The sequence below is a fragment of the Alosa sapidissima genome, chromosome 10 (assembly GCF_018492685.1).
Source record: "Alosa sapidissima isolate fAloSap1 chromosome 10, fAloSap1.pri, whole genome shotgun sequence".
NCBI classification, from domain to species: domain Eukaryota; kingdom Metazoa; phylum Chordata; class Actinopteri; order Clupeiformes; family Clupeidae; genus Alosa; species Alosa sapidissima.
In genome coordinates, this window is record NC_055966.1 from 20838483 (window position 1) to 20852126 (window position 13644).

Below are 13644 nucleotides of genomic sequence, written 5' to 3' on the forward strand. Positions count from 1 at the left end.
CTCTGGGCAATTATAAACGAATTAATAAATAAAAATCAGTAAACATGTTACAACAAACTATATCTGAACCCCTTCATACACCCTGCAGGCGTTTATTATTATTATTATTATCATTATTATTAAAAAACACACAACCCCCCTCCCCAAAGAGTCGCTCACAATAGAATAATAATAATAATACTGAATAAATTACTTAAAATACAGGAGGGGGCGGGAGTACGTGGTGATTGTAGACTCTAAACCAATCAGCCATAGCGGTTCGAGTAACTGTAGACTTTAGACCAATGGCCAGTCGGAATTGTGTACAGTTTATGTACAGTCTAAAGTCCTACTTGTTATCGATGAAATAACGGTAGTATCGTTGGTTTTATTTACTGTTAAGCTTGTGTGAGCTTGCATACTGTTTGAGAATGGCCACTTCCCGTGAAGTGATGTATTTTCTGTACTTAGTGACGTACGTTCGCGTCATTTTCCAAAGGCCATGGTGTCAATACTGTTATAACTAAGAAATAACTAAGTAATACAATCGAAGACTGCAATGTAACATATGATGAGATATTAAAGACAGACGTTAACATAAACATAAACATAGCGGTGGGTGACGCTAACGTAGAATGAATGAAACGGTCGTGCTAGCGGACGCTTTTCGTTCTCACACATCATCGAATGAATGGTTAAGTATAGTCATGAATCATAGTCATGCATCACGTCGAAGTACAATCATATTTATCTGTTTTTTACGCGATAATACATCATTATTACTTACCTTTAAATTCTCAAAACTCGTCTTCCGATCTCCGTCAACAGTCCGCTCTGTCGGCTATCCGATTGGTCGTCCTGCTTGTCCACAGTCGGCGCGTCGACAACGCGTCGACAACTGTAGACAGTTCGGCGCTGTGGTTGGCCCAGAGTCTACAGTTCAACTGTAGACTGTAGACTCTGGGCCAATGAGAGGCCACAACTGTCTACAGTCTACACTTGGCAATGCACGTCGCCCGCGACGACCTCTGCGAATTCCCCAAATGTGGGAATCTCGACTGCATAATTTCTGGTAGTGGGGGACTGCGTTCGCGCTCTCCCCTGATATGATGTTAAAAAATAATGTGTCTGCAGCAGAAGTAGTGGTCGTACTTTCAGCAGTTGAGGGATGTACATGTGGCAACATTTTGGGTTGACGTGCTCAAGATGGTAGTGGTATTAGAATTTTATTGATAAGCATGCCATTTTTAGTCTCTAAAAATACGAGCTCCATTCCACAAGCATAAGGGGGGGGGAAAGTTGCTATAATGCTAAAGTTAATGTACCACCATTGTGATCCAGATTCAACGAGATTTGTCACATACAGTTATAACAGTGTACAACTAGTAATGGAATGTAAACCTGGTTAACTTCATGACTGCACAATGGAAACGAATATGAATAAAATGGATAAAAGAATGAAAGTAGTTAATAATTACTAAAGTAAATAATAAAATAAGATGAGATTAAAAAAGTATAAGATTATAAAAAATATATTGAGCCCCCGAAGGACCATGGTGGGAATTCTTTTTAGAGGTAAGAATTTATTTTTAGAGCCCCTTTTGCATTCCCTCATAATACTTTTGACTTCGATCAATTTAAAATCATGCAAACATGTCGAACCTCTTCTCACTCCTCTTCTCCTATCCTCTTTTGAAGGCCCTTCTCTGGAATTTGAAAAATAATCTGTTGATATGACGCACATTGACTTTAATGTAGTTTTATTAAACATGTGTTTTAGAGAATTAATAGTACTATTTACAGAGAAGTTTGTAATTCTAAGCCAAAATAGTTCCTGACAATTTCCTCCGTTTTCCTCATGGTGTTTGTAGTGTATTCATCACAAACAAACAAAAATAATATTGTGCTTGTATGCAGTCCGGGTTCTTTAAATAGAAAATTGATCATGTTGCTTAGAGCAGCAGGGATGGCAGGGATGTAATTTCATTGGCTATTGAGTTTAAATGTCAACTTTCACCAGAACTGCAAACTACTACCACATTAAAATCCAGCAAGGTCCCTGTGCGTTGTCACAGCAATGCATAGTAGTTTGCTGTGGTGAATATACTAATGTTGCCGTGCATGCAAGAAGTGCATGCCGAAATACAGATTTTAGGATATACAATACCTTACCATATGTATTTTGCCATGTAGACCTAGTAAGGCTTTTGGTTTTGAGTGTCAGTGGTTTTAATTAAATATCCATGTATCATGCTTGTATCAAGGCAAATATCCATGTATCATGCTTATTCAGTGGTTCAATCAGTGTATTTAATTAGAATTTTGTTATATGTTCAGCATTTTCTAGTTCTAACGCTGTATGACAGTCTAAAGTCTGACCAGCGCTGTATTTACATTGTTGTATCACATTTATCCACTAGGTGGAGGGATCCCCATTTTTATACGACGATTAAACGTTAAAATAGGAACCACAGCTATTTCTTGCAACCACCTATGTGATGAGTGTTTCAGATGCTTTAATTCATACACCCTATCCGTACACTTTCCCTTAAATCGTATTCATATTATTTGTACATCTTATGTTCTATGTACTCGTTTGTGATTGGTTGAGTGGTTGCCTCGCCTAAGGCATTATTCAAAACATCTATTTCAAAGCCAGAAATATAAAGTGATTAAATTATTTTAAAACGTTTAGTAGGTAATGTCACGTGAAGGCGCAACTATCCTGGCGTCCTGGTAAAGAAATATGTACCGGTTACAATGAACACTGCAATCGTGAAGATTACGACGAGGAATGAAGTCCTTTACATGTCGATCTTCTCGGTATCGCTTCTCGGCCTTTTGGCTAAGATCAAGTGTAGTATCTGTTCTTATCAGTTTAATATCTGATACGTCCCCTACCCGGGGACCATATATTAAATTGATTTTTGGAACAGGGAGATGGAATAGGGGCTTGCTCCGTCCACTCCACGCATCGACCTGGTATTGCAGTACCTCCAGGAACGGTGCACCCCCCTCTCAATGTGAAATTTTATTTTAAAACTAGATGGTTGTGGTTTCTAACTATATGTTCATTGTATTATGAAGAATACAACATTCGTGTACGTTTCAAACATTAGTGAAACCTTCAATTGCTAGTAAATGTTAAAGCAAAGATCCTTGATTAACCCTCTCTGGTTAAAGGTTATGCGCCTTGCGAGGCTAGCTCTAGTTCTAGTGAATCTAGGAGCGTTGTTTTACGTGTAGCGGACCAACTTATTTTTGCTTAAATGTTTATCGTGATCTTGGTGGGATGACATGTGTACCAAAAGTGAAGATCCTGCAAAGCTCTAAGTAGTTGGTAAAACTATATTTTGCATCAGTACGTTCTCCTCGTTGCTTACACTATGGCTTACATTGTAGACGGAACATCTGTGCAAACGTGCTCCCTTTTTCCTTCGCCGGACGTTTATAAATGGTACACAGTGGCGCGCGGTTACGTTACGTTAGTGATTTGTTATGAACTTTGGAAAGTAGAAATGAGACTCGTACATCTAACCTCAATCTTAAGGAACTGTCGCACAAATATCTATTTTCCTCATGCCGTTGACTGCAAATAATCCACATAACTTCGATGCCGGTCATAACTCGCAGCTGTTGATTGCTTGACGTTCGCTACCGAAGAGATCATCTGCTGTGTAGTATGCTAATAACACTATGATAATAACAGAACTCCGACGCTGCATTTGGCTTTGCCATTTTGTTTGTAGTTACAGTAATGCCATGTTTAGTTTTAGCTTTGGTTTATTTCCAACGTATTGCAGCACTTTGTTGTCCATGCTTAGATGAAACGTTAGAGATGCTGCTTGAACTATTCAGTAGCCGTGAGCAAACATGTTAGACAACTGAGGGATGAGATGCCACACACATAAAATGTAGTCAAACAGAACGCACAAACATCAATGGGAATCCACCAAACACTGCAGGGAACCATTGTTATTGTCAATCAGCACTCTGCCACGCTAAATCAGACCCTTTTTATGTTGAGACACTAGATGACGTATCCGCAGAACTGATATTTGTAGATATGATGCAGGACTTGTTAAGAGAGATTGGCAGCTCAGTCTCCCTCATACCTAGTCCCTATGGTGAACGATGTATAGTACTGCTGCTTCTGATGTGCAAGACAAGACAGGGTATTCATAATGTGACAGCATGTATTTATCATTATGTTACAACCTCTGCACAACTACTATTGATGTTAAAAGAACAAAACAATACATCTTCAAATGTTCATTGCTTAATACATGTGTTATAAAAACAGAATCCTTGTCTGCTTTCTGTGTTTTTGCATGCACCTTTCAACAGGGGTGTAAAGACAGATTTGTTCACCGTGCACTTAATTAGGCTGTTCTGAGTAATTGTTTGTATGTTATAGTATTTGTTGATTTCCATTTATTGTTGCCCATTGATATTGCATTCACATTATTGTTGATTATTGCTATTCTCCTTATTAATATAGTGTCACCAACATTTAAAATAATATCAACTGACATTGTTATTCATAGCCATATTTATTCTGCTCTTATAAGGTAACTGCTAATACAGTGCACATATTTATATTTAATTTATACTACTCTAAACCACCTTCTGAAAATCAATTGTATAGTAGTCTCACTGCACCATATTTCTTGACCTGTCTCACCACCTGCCTATACGCAAACTGCATTTTGTTGTCTTTGTACTTGTACTCTGCACAATGACAATAAAGTTGAATGTAATTAAAAAAATAAAAACATCAAAATTGGCCATTGTGTTTGGAGGAATATCTTCCAGGTGAATGGGCAACAAGAAATCCATCATAGATTTCCCCCTAACACTTCAAAAATAGTCAATAATTGTTGGGCTTGCCACTTTTATGAAAGGCTATGTGTGCTGTGTGTAAATGAGACATTATCTCATGAAATATGCAGTTATATATTTGAAGTACAGAAACCTTAACAATGGATGAAGTTAGGTTGAAAATTATTCATTTTTCTGGATTTTGGACATATTAGAGTGAAATGTTGGGGAAGTTGGGGCGGGAGTTGGGGAAATGATGGTGATATAACTTACACGACTACACGAATCGTTCAATTTGCCTTTGCAAAGCCGTGAGCTTCTCCATCATCAAATTGCGGTTGATATCCATGAGGTTACACATATTGCGGTTAATAGTCTCAGTCTGAGGGTTGACCGCTCTGCCCCACAGCTGCTCACACACACTGATGTAACACAAGATGGTGTCCTGTTAGTGCCTTTCAGTTTTACAAATCAAATTGTATCTCTACTTCTGGGCTATTGATGACACCATGCAGAATGCTTCTGACATAATCTTCTGAGGAATCCCAAAGGTAGCACTACACGTGGCCAGAAGACCACAACACAGATAACAAGTCAAAAAGTGCATGAAATAGGAGAACACTGCACAACTCAGCAAAAGGTGCCAAAGCAACGGGCATTTGTAAGACCAGCACGTACATGAATCAGTTGTGCTGTGGGCTGATGTCTTGCTGGGCCGGCGCGTACCTCCTGGCCATCTTCACCTAATGGATCAGGGCAGCGTCACCAAGGTCATCCCTCTTGGTCCTGCAGTAGAGGGTGTTGCCCCAGTGGGTCCTGTACAGCTGGTGGTGCTGCTGCGGCTGTTTGTTATGCTCCAGGCGTCGAGGATGGCGTTGCTGCGGCACACCGCCGCCCAGCGCTTACGGTCAGTGTTCCCAAGCTGCACCAGTGTAGCGCAGAAGGCCTCCAGCTCCTGAAACCCAGGGAGGGAATTGGCACTGCAGATGTCCTCCTGCAAAACAGCGAGAGGGAGAGAGAGAGAGACAGAGAGTCACTTCAAATGTATACAATGTTCTTTATAAAATAAATGTCTAATATGAATGTCTATATATAAATAGTCTATAAATGTGTATATAAAAATGTCTTTGTGGTTCAGCAGCATGTCAGCATGTTGGAGACGGGTAAGCATTTTGGAGACGGGTATGTTGGAGACTCACAAAGGCTGGCGGATGGATGGTGGCTGTCTCGTTGGTCAGTGTGATGCGGGCAGCATCTACGTGTTCCTCCAAGTCCTCTTCTTTTTGGTAAGCTTCGTCTGCCTTGGCGCCGGGGTCCTCCTCGCCAGGCTGGTACACCTCCTCCTGTAGTGTCGGGCTGTCGTTGACAAGACCGTCGAGGGAGAAAGCCTCGGACTCCCCCGTGCTCTGCCGAAACAGATGTTCCAGCCCGAGCAGCTCGTCGGATTGAACGTCAGCCGCGGGCCGGAAGTTCTTTTCAAAAGCCTCCCTGAAAAGCAGCTGGCAGCGAGTGTTGAGGCGGTCCATGAGCGGCACCGAGTAGACTCTGGACCTCTGCCCCGAACACAGCCATCAAGCTGTCGGCGGTCGCGGTGGTCTTTGAGATGACAGCTGTCTGCCTGGTGGCGTGCAGGTTCATGAGCCTCTCCTGCTGGATGATGAAGTCCCTGACCGTTTTAGTGTTTATTTTTGGGAGAGGGATGCCTGCCTTGCACAAGATCGGGTCCTCCACCAAGACCCGGTGCTGGATCCTCTCGTAGGCCTTGAGGATTCTGGCCTTCTCGGGGCTGGAGCGAGAGGCCTTGAGGGGGGTGCAGCCACAGCAGCTTGACCAGCACGTACAAAAGACGGTTGTACTGGCGCGTACCTTTTGGTCATATTCACCCTCTGGACCACGGCGGCGTCAGCAAGGTCATCCCTCTTTGTACGACAGTACAAGGTGTTGCCCCAGTGCGTGAGGTACAGCTGGTGGTACTTTTGTGGCTACTTGTCATGCTCCTCCACTGCATTCCAGGCATCGAGGATCCTGTTCCTTTGCGCAGTGTTGAGGAGCAGCATCTGGTGCGTCAAGCCGACCTCCACCAGCGCAGCACAGAATGCCCCCAGCTTCTGAAACAGCTTCCTATAGGATCTAGTTTGTTCTAGTTAGTTAGTTGGGTCGCGATAGTCTGTCATTTTTAAAAAGTGGGTCCCCAGAAAAAAAGTTTGGGAAACACTGCTGTAAAACATACACACACACACACACACAGTAGGTAAGTTCCTATGCATACAATGTCTTGTTTTTCATCGGTCACATTTATCACTGTATTCTCTTCTATCAGTAGGTATTCTACTCACAAAGGCAGGAGGGTTGACCGATGCAGTCTCATTGCTGGTCAGCGTGATGCAGGGCTCAGGGACAGCAGGATGCTCCTCGTCACTCTGGTATGCCTCGTCGGCAACGGCGTCTGCGTCGGCCTTCCCAGTCTGAATGACCTCCTCCTCCGGCCCAGGACCGTCCTGGACGATGCCCTCCAGAGAGAAGGACTCCCCCATGCTCTGGCTGAAAAGGTATTCGAGCCGAGCAGCTCGTCTGACTCGACGTCGGCCGGGGCCTTGAAGTTCCTCTCCACCGTCTCACCAAACAGCTGCTGGCAGCGGGAGTTGAGGCGGTCAATGAGCGGCGCAGAGTAGACTCGGTGGTGCCGGCCCCCGCCCCCAAACACGGCATCCGAGCTGATGAGGTAGATCTGGCTGCACAGGGGACCTGAACATCACAACAACAGGTATTATCAGAATGATACAATGTGATAAAATTGTGTTGTCTTTTTTTTTTGCTGTTAAACAAGTAATTTTCTCCCTTAGATTACCTGGAATCATATGCGGCAACGATTTGTTTAACCCCTCCAGGCCGTTGCTCCCACACAGGCCCTTGTAATACGTGCATGAAATGGGAGTGCAACAAGTGCGAAACATAGGACCAAATAGGATCAAAGTGTAGAGAGCAAAATGTGTCAAACACAACAGTTGTTAAATAAAATATAAAATAAATTAGTAATCAAAGTCCATAGGTGTCCCTGTGCACAAACCTTCAGCTGAAAGCCAAGGAAATGTCTCAAAAATTCATAGAACGAGGATATAACCAGGCAGTGATTAATCAGGCAATTGAAAAGGCAGGCCAGAAAAATAGGAATGAACTGTTGAATCCTACTCCTAAGAAATCAGAGAGTAAAGTAACTTTTGTAACCGAATACTCCACAAATTCCACACAGGTGAAAAGAATAATCAACAAACATTGGAAACTCCTTGAATGCGACCCGAGTCTGAGCCACTTACCAACTAAACCACGACATTGCTTCAAACGGGGCAAGAATATCAAAGATTTAGTAGTCAGTTCTATGTACCAAGAACCTCCAGTTACAAATTGGCTGACTAAACAAGTTTATGTTAATTATAGGTGTGGCCAGTGTGCACACTGCTCAAATACTGTTGACACCAAAACATTCACCCATCCACACTCAGGTGAAAAGTATGGCATCAAACAGTTTATCAATTGTCTCTCTACACATGTAGTGTACATGTTAAAATGCCTTGTGGCTTGATGTATATAGGCCAAACAAAAATAAATTTGAAGTTAAGAATTGCTGAACACAAAGCTTCTATTAGAAACAACAATATGGATTACGCTATCGCTAGACATTACAAGGACAGAAATCATGGTTCAGCCACTACATTGAGATTCATTGGCATTGAGAGGGTTGAACCTAATGTAAGAGGTGGTGATTTGATAAAACCATTGCTTAAAAGGGAGGCTTACTGGATTCACAAATTGAATACAGTCGAACCATATGGACTTAATGAAAAACAAGACTTGAGTGTTTTTTGTGAACAGAATAACTGGCTTGTAAAAATAATTTTGTATATTCAAACTAATAAGGTACTGACTTATGCACATCTTGATGTTGTGGAATTAATTAAATGTTAGAGGTGTTGATAAACTGATGAACTGTTGATGATGATGAACTGTTGAATTTATGAACAGGTGGATAGGTGGATTTTATAAATTGATGAATTACTGATCACTGAATTACTGATGTTATTTGATTGATGCTGTTAATGAACTTATGTACTAAATGATTAGGTGTTTATGAATTACTGGTGTCACCTATGAACTAATTCTTAGGTGTTTTATGAATTTATTAACTACTGATGTTGTATGTGAACTTATTAATTCTGTGTTGTTTAAGAAGTATATTGATGTTGTTAATGAAATTATGAACTAATTAATCTCCCACAGGGCTCTACACTAACTTTTTGAACCAGGAGCACTGGTGCCCCTAAATAAAAATAATTAGGAGCACAGACAAATATTTGGGAGCACAGTCAGTTTTGTTGTATAAGTTTATTATTATTGTTATTAACAATAACACATTACAATACTTGTTGTAAGGTTAAGAACATCAGACCAAAACTGTCAAACAAAACGTCATGTAGATTTCATTGTATATTTATTATTGTATGTAGGCCCTATGCATGTTTCACATTTCATCTGAAATGAAGATCATGTCTGAGTCACTTGGCCAAGCTTTGTAGCCTGGTCGCCTTGACCTCTTTCCAGCAGACAGCCAATTTTCAGCACATTTTGTAGGATCAAAACGTTCCAGGGAGGGTCCCTCTGTGCTGATCCGAATCAGGTCCTCAGTAGTAGATACATGCAAACTACTTCTTAAAGAGCTCTTGCTCTTGATGCGCTTTTGTGCTGAGAAACCGCGCTCACACTGCGCAGCAGAAATGGGCAGAATCAATAGGATCTCAACTAGGTGCAGGAGGTTCTGTAAAACAATTAAGTCATTTAAATAGGAATTTATACTGATTGATTAAACAAATAATTTTGTTTAGTGAGCTAGCTCTCTGTTTTGTTTGAACATCAACAGAAGTGACATATCCCCGCTATCGCTGATAGAACTTTTAAGTGTTTTTGGTGTTGTTGAACTTTGTGTATATTATTACCTTGTAGTCTGTTTTATATGGCTCTTTAGTCAAAAGCATTTGCCATAAGCTGCTGTAGGACTTGTCCTGAAATGTGTGGCTTATGAGTGTCTTAACACTCTGCCATTCCTCTTGTATAGCTTCAAGCTGGCATCCAAAGCTAAAGAGAGAATAAAGTTACTGATCTATCTCATACAATGATAAACTGTTCAAACCGTATATGATCACAACTTGCCTAGTAAGCACATCACTAAAGTGTTCCACGAGGGCTTCCACCTTGTCAGATCCATAGTTGAGGAGCTCATCACTATTTTCAGGCCATGTGTCATGGTTGAAAATTGTGAAACAATTTACCACAGAGTAGTCTTGGGTTTCCGCATTGATCAGACTACCAAAGCGAGTATTCAGGGCTTCCACAGTGATGGCAATCCCAGCAGTCATGTTTTTTTTTTAGTTTCTGATTGCCTAAGTTACCCGTCACATCACCAGAGAGTGGCACACCCTGATAGGAGCAAAGAATGAAGAGAGAGAATGTAAGAGACATTGCTTGTGTACTGTGGTGCTGTAGAATACAACTTTATGGTTGTAAATCACTGTTTAGCAAAATGCAGTCTCAGCTACGCTAATGTATTGAGATGTATGCTATCCTCTGTACCCCTAACAAACCTGAAATGTGACTTCTTCCATTTGCGGTCCTGGAAGAGAAGCCAAAAACTGGCATAGCATGCCACCTCTCTTAGGGGTTCCCTGCATAGCCTGCAGTACCATGACTGTCTTCCTAATTTCTGAAACTGCTTGAGGTAGAATGAGATCATTCCTCTGAAGGATGCAGCTGAGTGAGGCCAGCTCATGAAAAACATCAGCCAGGAAATGGCTAAATGCACAGAAGTTAACTTCATGCATTTCCTTCCTAATCTAAAAAAGGACAGGAGTTCAAGGGAAAAAAAACATTTTTAAAATGTTCATTCATATCAAGTCACCCTCAAAGCAGTGTGTACTGAACAGTTTTACAAAACTCACCTTTTTAGCACGACCTTGTATGTCTGCATTGGCTGCAGATGAGGCAAGGTGTTCCATGTGGTGGTGAATGGCGGCATACTGACCACTGTCAGTTGCCAGATTCCCACCTCTTCCAGCACAAAGGAGCACATTAAGTGCTCTGTGGACATGGGGAATCCACCTTGTTCCTTTTACACTTGAAGGAGTGCAGATCCCCACTCCAAGTTGGAGTTGGCCATTCTGAATTTACAGCGCAAGGATGCAATGGTCACAAAAGTATACGACCTTCTCCATCTTGTGTGGAAGACCTACCACTTCAGCCCTAAATCCTCCCCAATTGTATTCAGCTCACGCCTGGATTTAGGGCTGAAGTGGTAGGTCTTCCACACAAGATGGAGAAGGTCGTATACTTTTGTGACCATTGCATCCTTGCGCTGTAAATTCAGAATGGCCAACTCCAACCTAGCCATTGAAAACAAAAAAGCTCAAATGTGCTAATGTCAGACATACACTCATGAGCCCATATTAAATTGTTAAAGATATTGAGGATACTGACCTGTGTGGCATGCAGTGGATAGGGATAACATGGTTTCCCACATCCCTCTTGACTAAGGCAATTACTCCCCTATGGACACCCATGTTAACTGCTGCACCATCTGCCCCAAATGCAACACACTTGGTTTTCCAGTCAACTGTGCCAAGTGCATCAAAAGCAGCACTGGTTCCATCCAGAATACCTAAAATGACATTAAAGTTAAGTTTCACAAAAGGCAATAAACAACATCAACACAGAAAGACAGTACATTATTGCATGATTAAATCAAATATAACTTAAATAACTTCATGTTCTCCAATTGTGTTTAAGCTTTCATTATGCATGACCTACTCTTTCTTATAGAAGCAGACATGCCTTAGCCCTGGTTTCCTTTTATTTATTTATGTATTTATATTGCATCTTGACCATTGGAAATGTTAAATATATTTTTTATTATTATTACTACTGATTTGTTCAGATAGATTTCTTAACTTTCCAAAATATCAAGTATTATTGGGTAGAATTAAAACTGCAAAACACTTACCTTGTGCATGGGCGTGTTCTATACTCTGTTGACCAATGAGGCGGGTCACGGGTCTCCCATCCTCCAGGAAACGCGCATAGACAATCTCCCATTCGGTGTTTGAGATGTCAAGTGTCACCGTCAGTCAGGACTGACGGGTAACGGCTCGCTTGGATCTGGTCAGCCAGAGCGTCCTTTATGTCTTCAGCTATTTGCCCAATCATTTCCGCACACCTCACATTGTTATCATATGTAGGATTAATGTCAACTCCGTTTTTGTGGTGAAGTGCGATCATTGGTCCGAATTTGGTAAATGGTACTTCTTCTTTGGCAATTAGATAGGCGATGTTGAATTTAATTTTTAGCTGACGAATAGCTTCTTGGTTACTTAATGCTACCTGCCTGCTAACAGCGGCTTCAACCGTACGTGGATTGCTGGGCTTTGATTTGTTGATGAATACATCCCTGCAGCGAGAGTGCCGAGTGGATGTCGAGTGTTTCACCACAGCATCCCTCTTCAGATTCGGATTACCGGAGATAAAAAGTGAGGAACCTGCGAGTGACAGTGGGGCTTGCAGAACATTAGCTTCGTCGATGCCTGGTACTCTAGCCACTCGAAATCCTTTAGCCAATCCTGGTTGAATTTGTAGATTTTTTCATCCGTTTTAGCCTTCTTTTTGACACTTTCTTCCTCGCTCGTGTTTTTGTTTTTTTCCTGTCCATTGGGTGGTTTAAAAAAGGCACTTATGCTCTGCATTTTGTCAAAGTTCTCCAAGCTAGACTAGCCTACTAACGTTAACGTTAACTAGGCTTACTTGTTGATATGATATCAGAGGATGTTTTAAGAAAGAAATGAATTCGTGCTGTTTTGAAATAGTTAGTGTGTGGGCAATGTAGTTTTTTTTATGATTCTCACTCCCTGCGACCCGTAACATTAACAACTACATTCAGGATAGTAGACTACAGACTAGATAAGATTTGAATAACTGATCTCCCCGTAATATAGTGTCCTACTTTCCTCATGATGTATTTGCAACTGTTTCTATAGAAAATATATACGTGTAAAATGCTGTGAAAAGTCACTCGCACGAGTGCGCCTAAATATTTTTTCACGTTCGCACGCCGAAATATTTAGTCGCATATGCGAGTGAAATGGGCGCACTGTAGAGCCCTGTCCCAACAAGGTCATGTGACATTACCTGATTTATTCACCTGTGGAAAGGAAGGGGGGATGGTACAGAGCGAACCTGATGAAGCGCTAGGCGAAATGCGTTGTTCGTTCTACAATAAATATTAAGTTACAGTGATCAGTGTGCGGTGATTTTTGATCTTTCACTCTTGGATAAAATAAATTAGATTTGTATCAAGATACCCATTTTGACCTTACAAAAAAGCAGGGTTAGGGGCCAAAGGCCTCAGTGCTTAGATGTGCTTTTTTCAGCACAGAAGGGTCTCTGTTCCAAAGGTCCAGAATCTGGTAGTTGTCAGAGGCCCGGAGGGTCCGTGACTAAGTGTGGAGGTACTAAGTTTGTGGAGGAGAGGAAGAGGATTGGTGACCTGTGTACAGCTCAACCTGTCGACAAGTGCCAAGTTTAAGCAAACCACAAATAACATAATGCAATAAAGTGCTTGAAATGGGAGGGCAATACACAGCACCACAGTGTAGTCTGCAAATAACACGACAGTCATGGAACATTATGAACGCAGAACAGCCAAACTATATACAAGCTGTTTGTGCTTGAATATAGTTAGAACACAGCACCACAGTGTAGCTAATAAATAACACAGGGGAACACAACAACTGTAGAACATGAACAGCA

At 41.5% G+C, this 13644-nt stretch overlaps 1 long non-coding RNA gene and 2 other non-coding genes across 4 annotated transcripts; 2 read left to right on the top strand and 1 right to left on the bottom strand.

The window, feature by feature from the left end:
* The first annotated feature begins 920 nt into the window (after positions 1-920).
* On the top strand, positions 921-1083 carry LOC121721542. The gene has a single exon (XR_006034862.1). It is a non-coding gene; the product is annotated as a U1 spliceosomal RNA (small nuclear RNA).
* Positions 1084-2804: 1721 nt separating this feature from the next.
* Positions 2805-2995, top strand: LOC121721545. Its single transcript, XR_006034864.1, has one exon. It is a non-coding gene; the product is annotated as a U2 spliceosomal RNA (small nuclear RNA).
* A 6170-nt stretch (positions 2996-9165) lies between these two features.
* Positions 9166-10932, bottom strand: LOC121720339. Of its 2 annotated transcripts, XR_006034522.1 has the most exons (4): positions 10788-10932; positions 10434-10682; positions 9789-10269; positions 9166-9610 (listed from the first exon to the last, which is right to left on the bottom strand). It is a non-coding gene; the product is annotated as an uncharacterized LOC121720339 (long non-coding RNA). The 2 variants fall into 2 exon arrangements; XR_006034521.1 differs by having other exon boundaries at positions 9789-10682.
* Positions 10933-13644: the final 2712 nt, after the last annotated feature.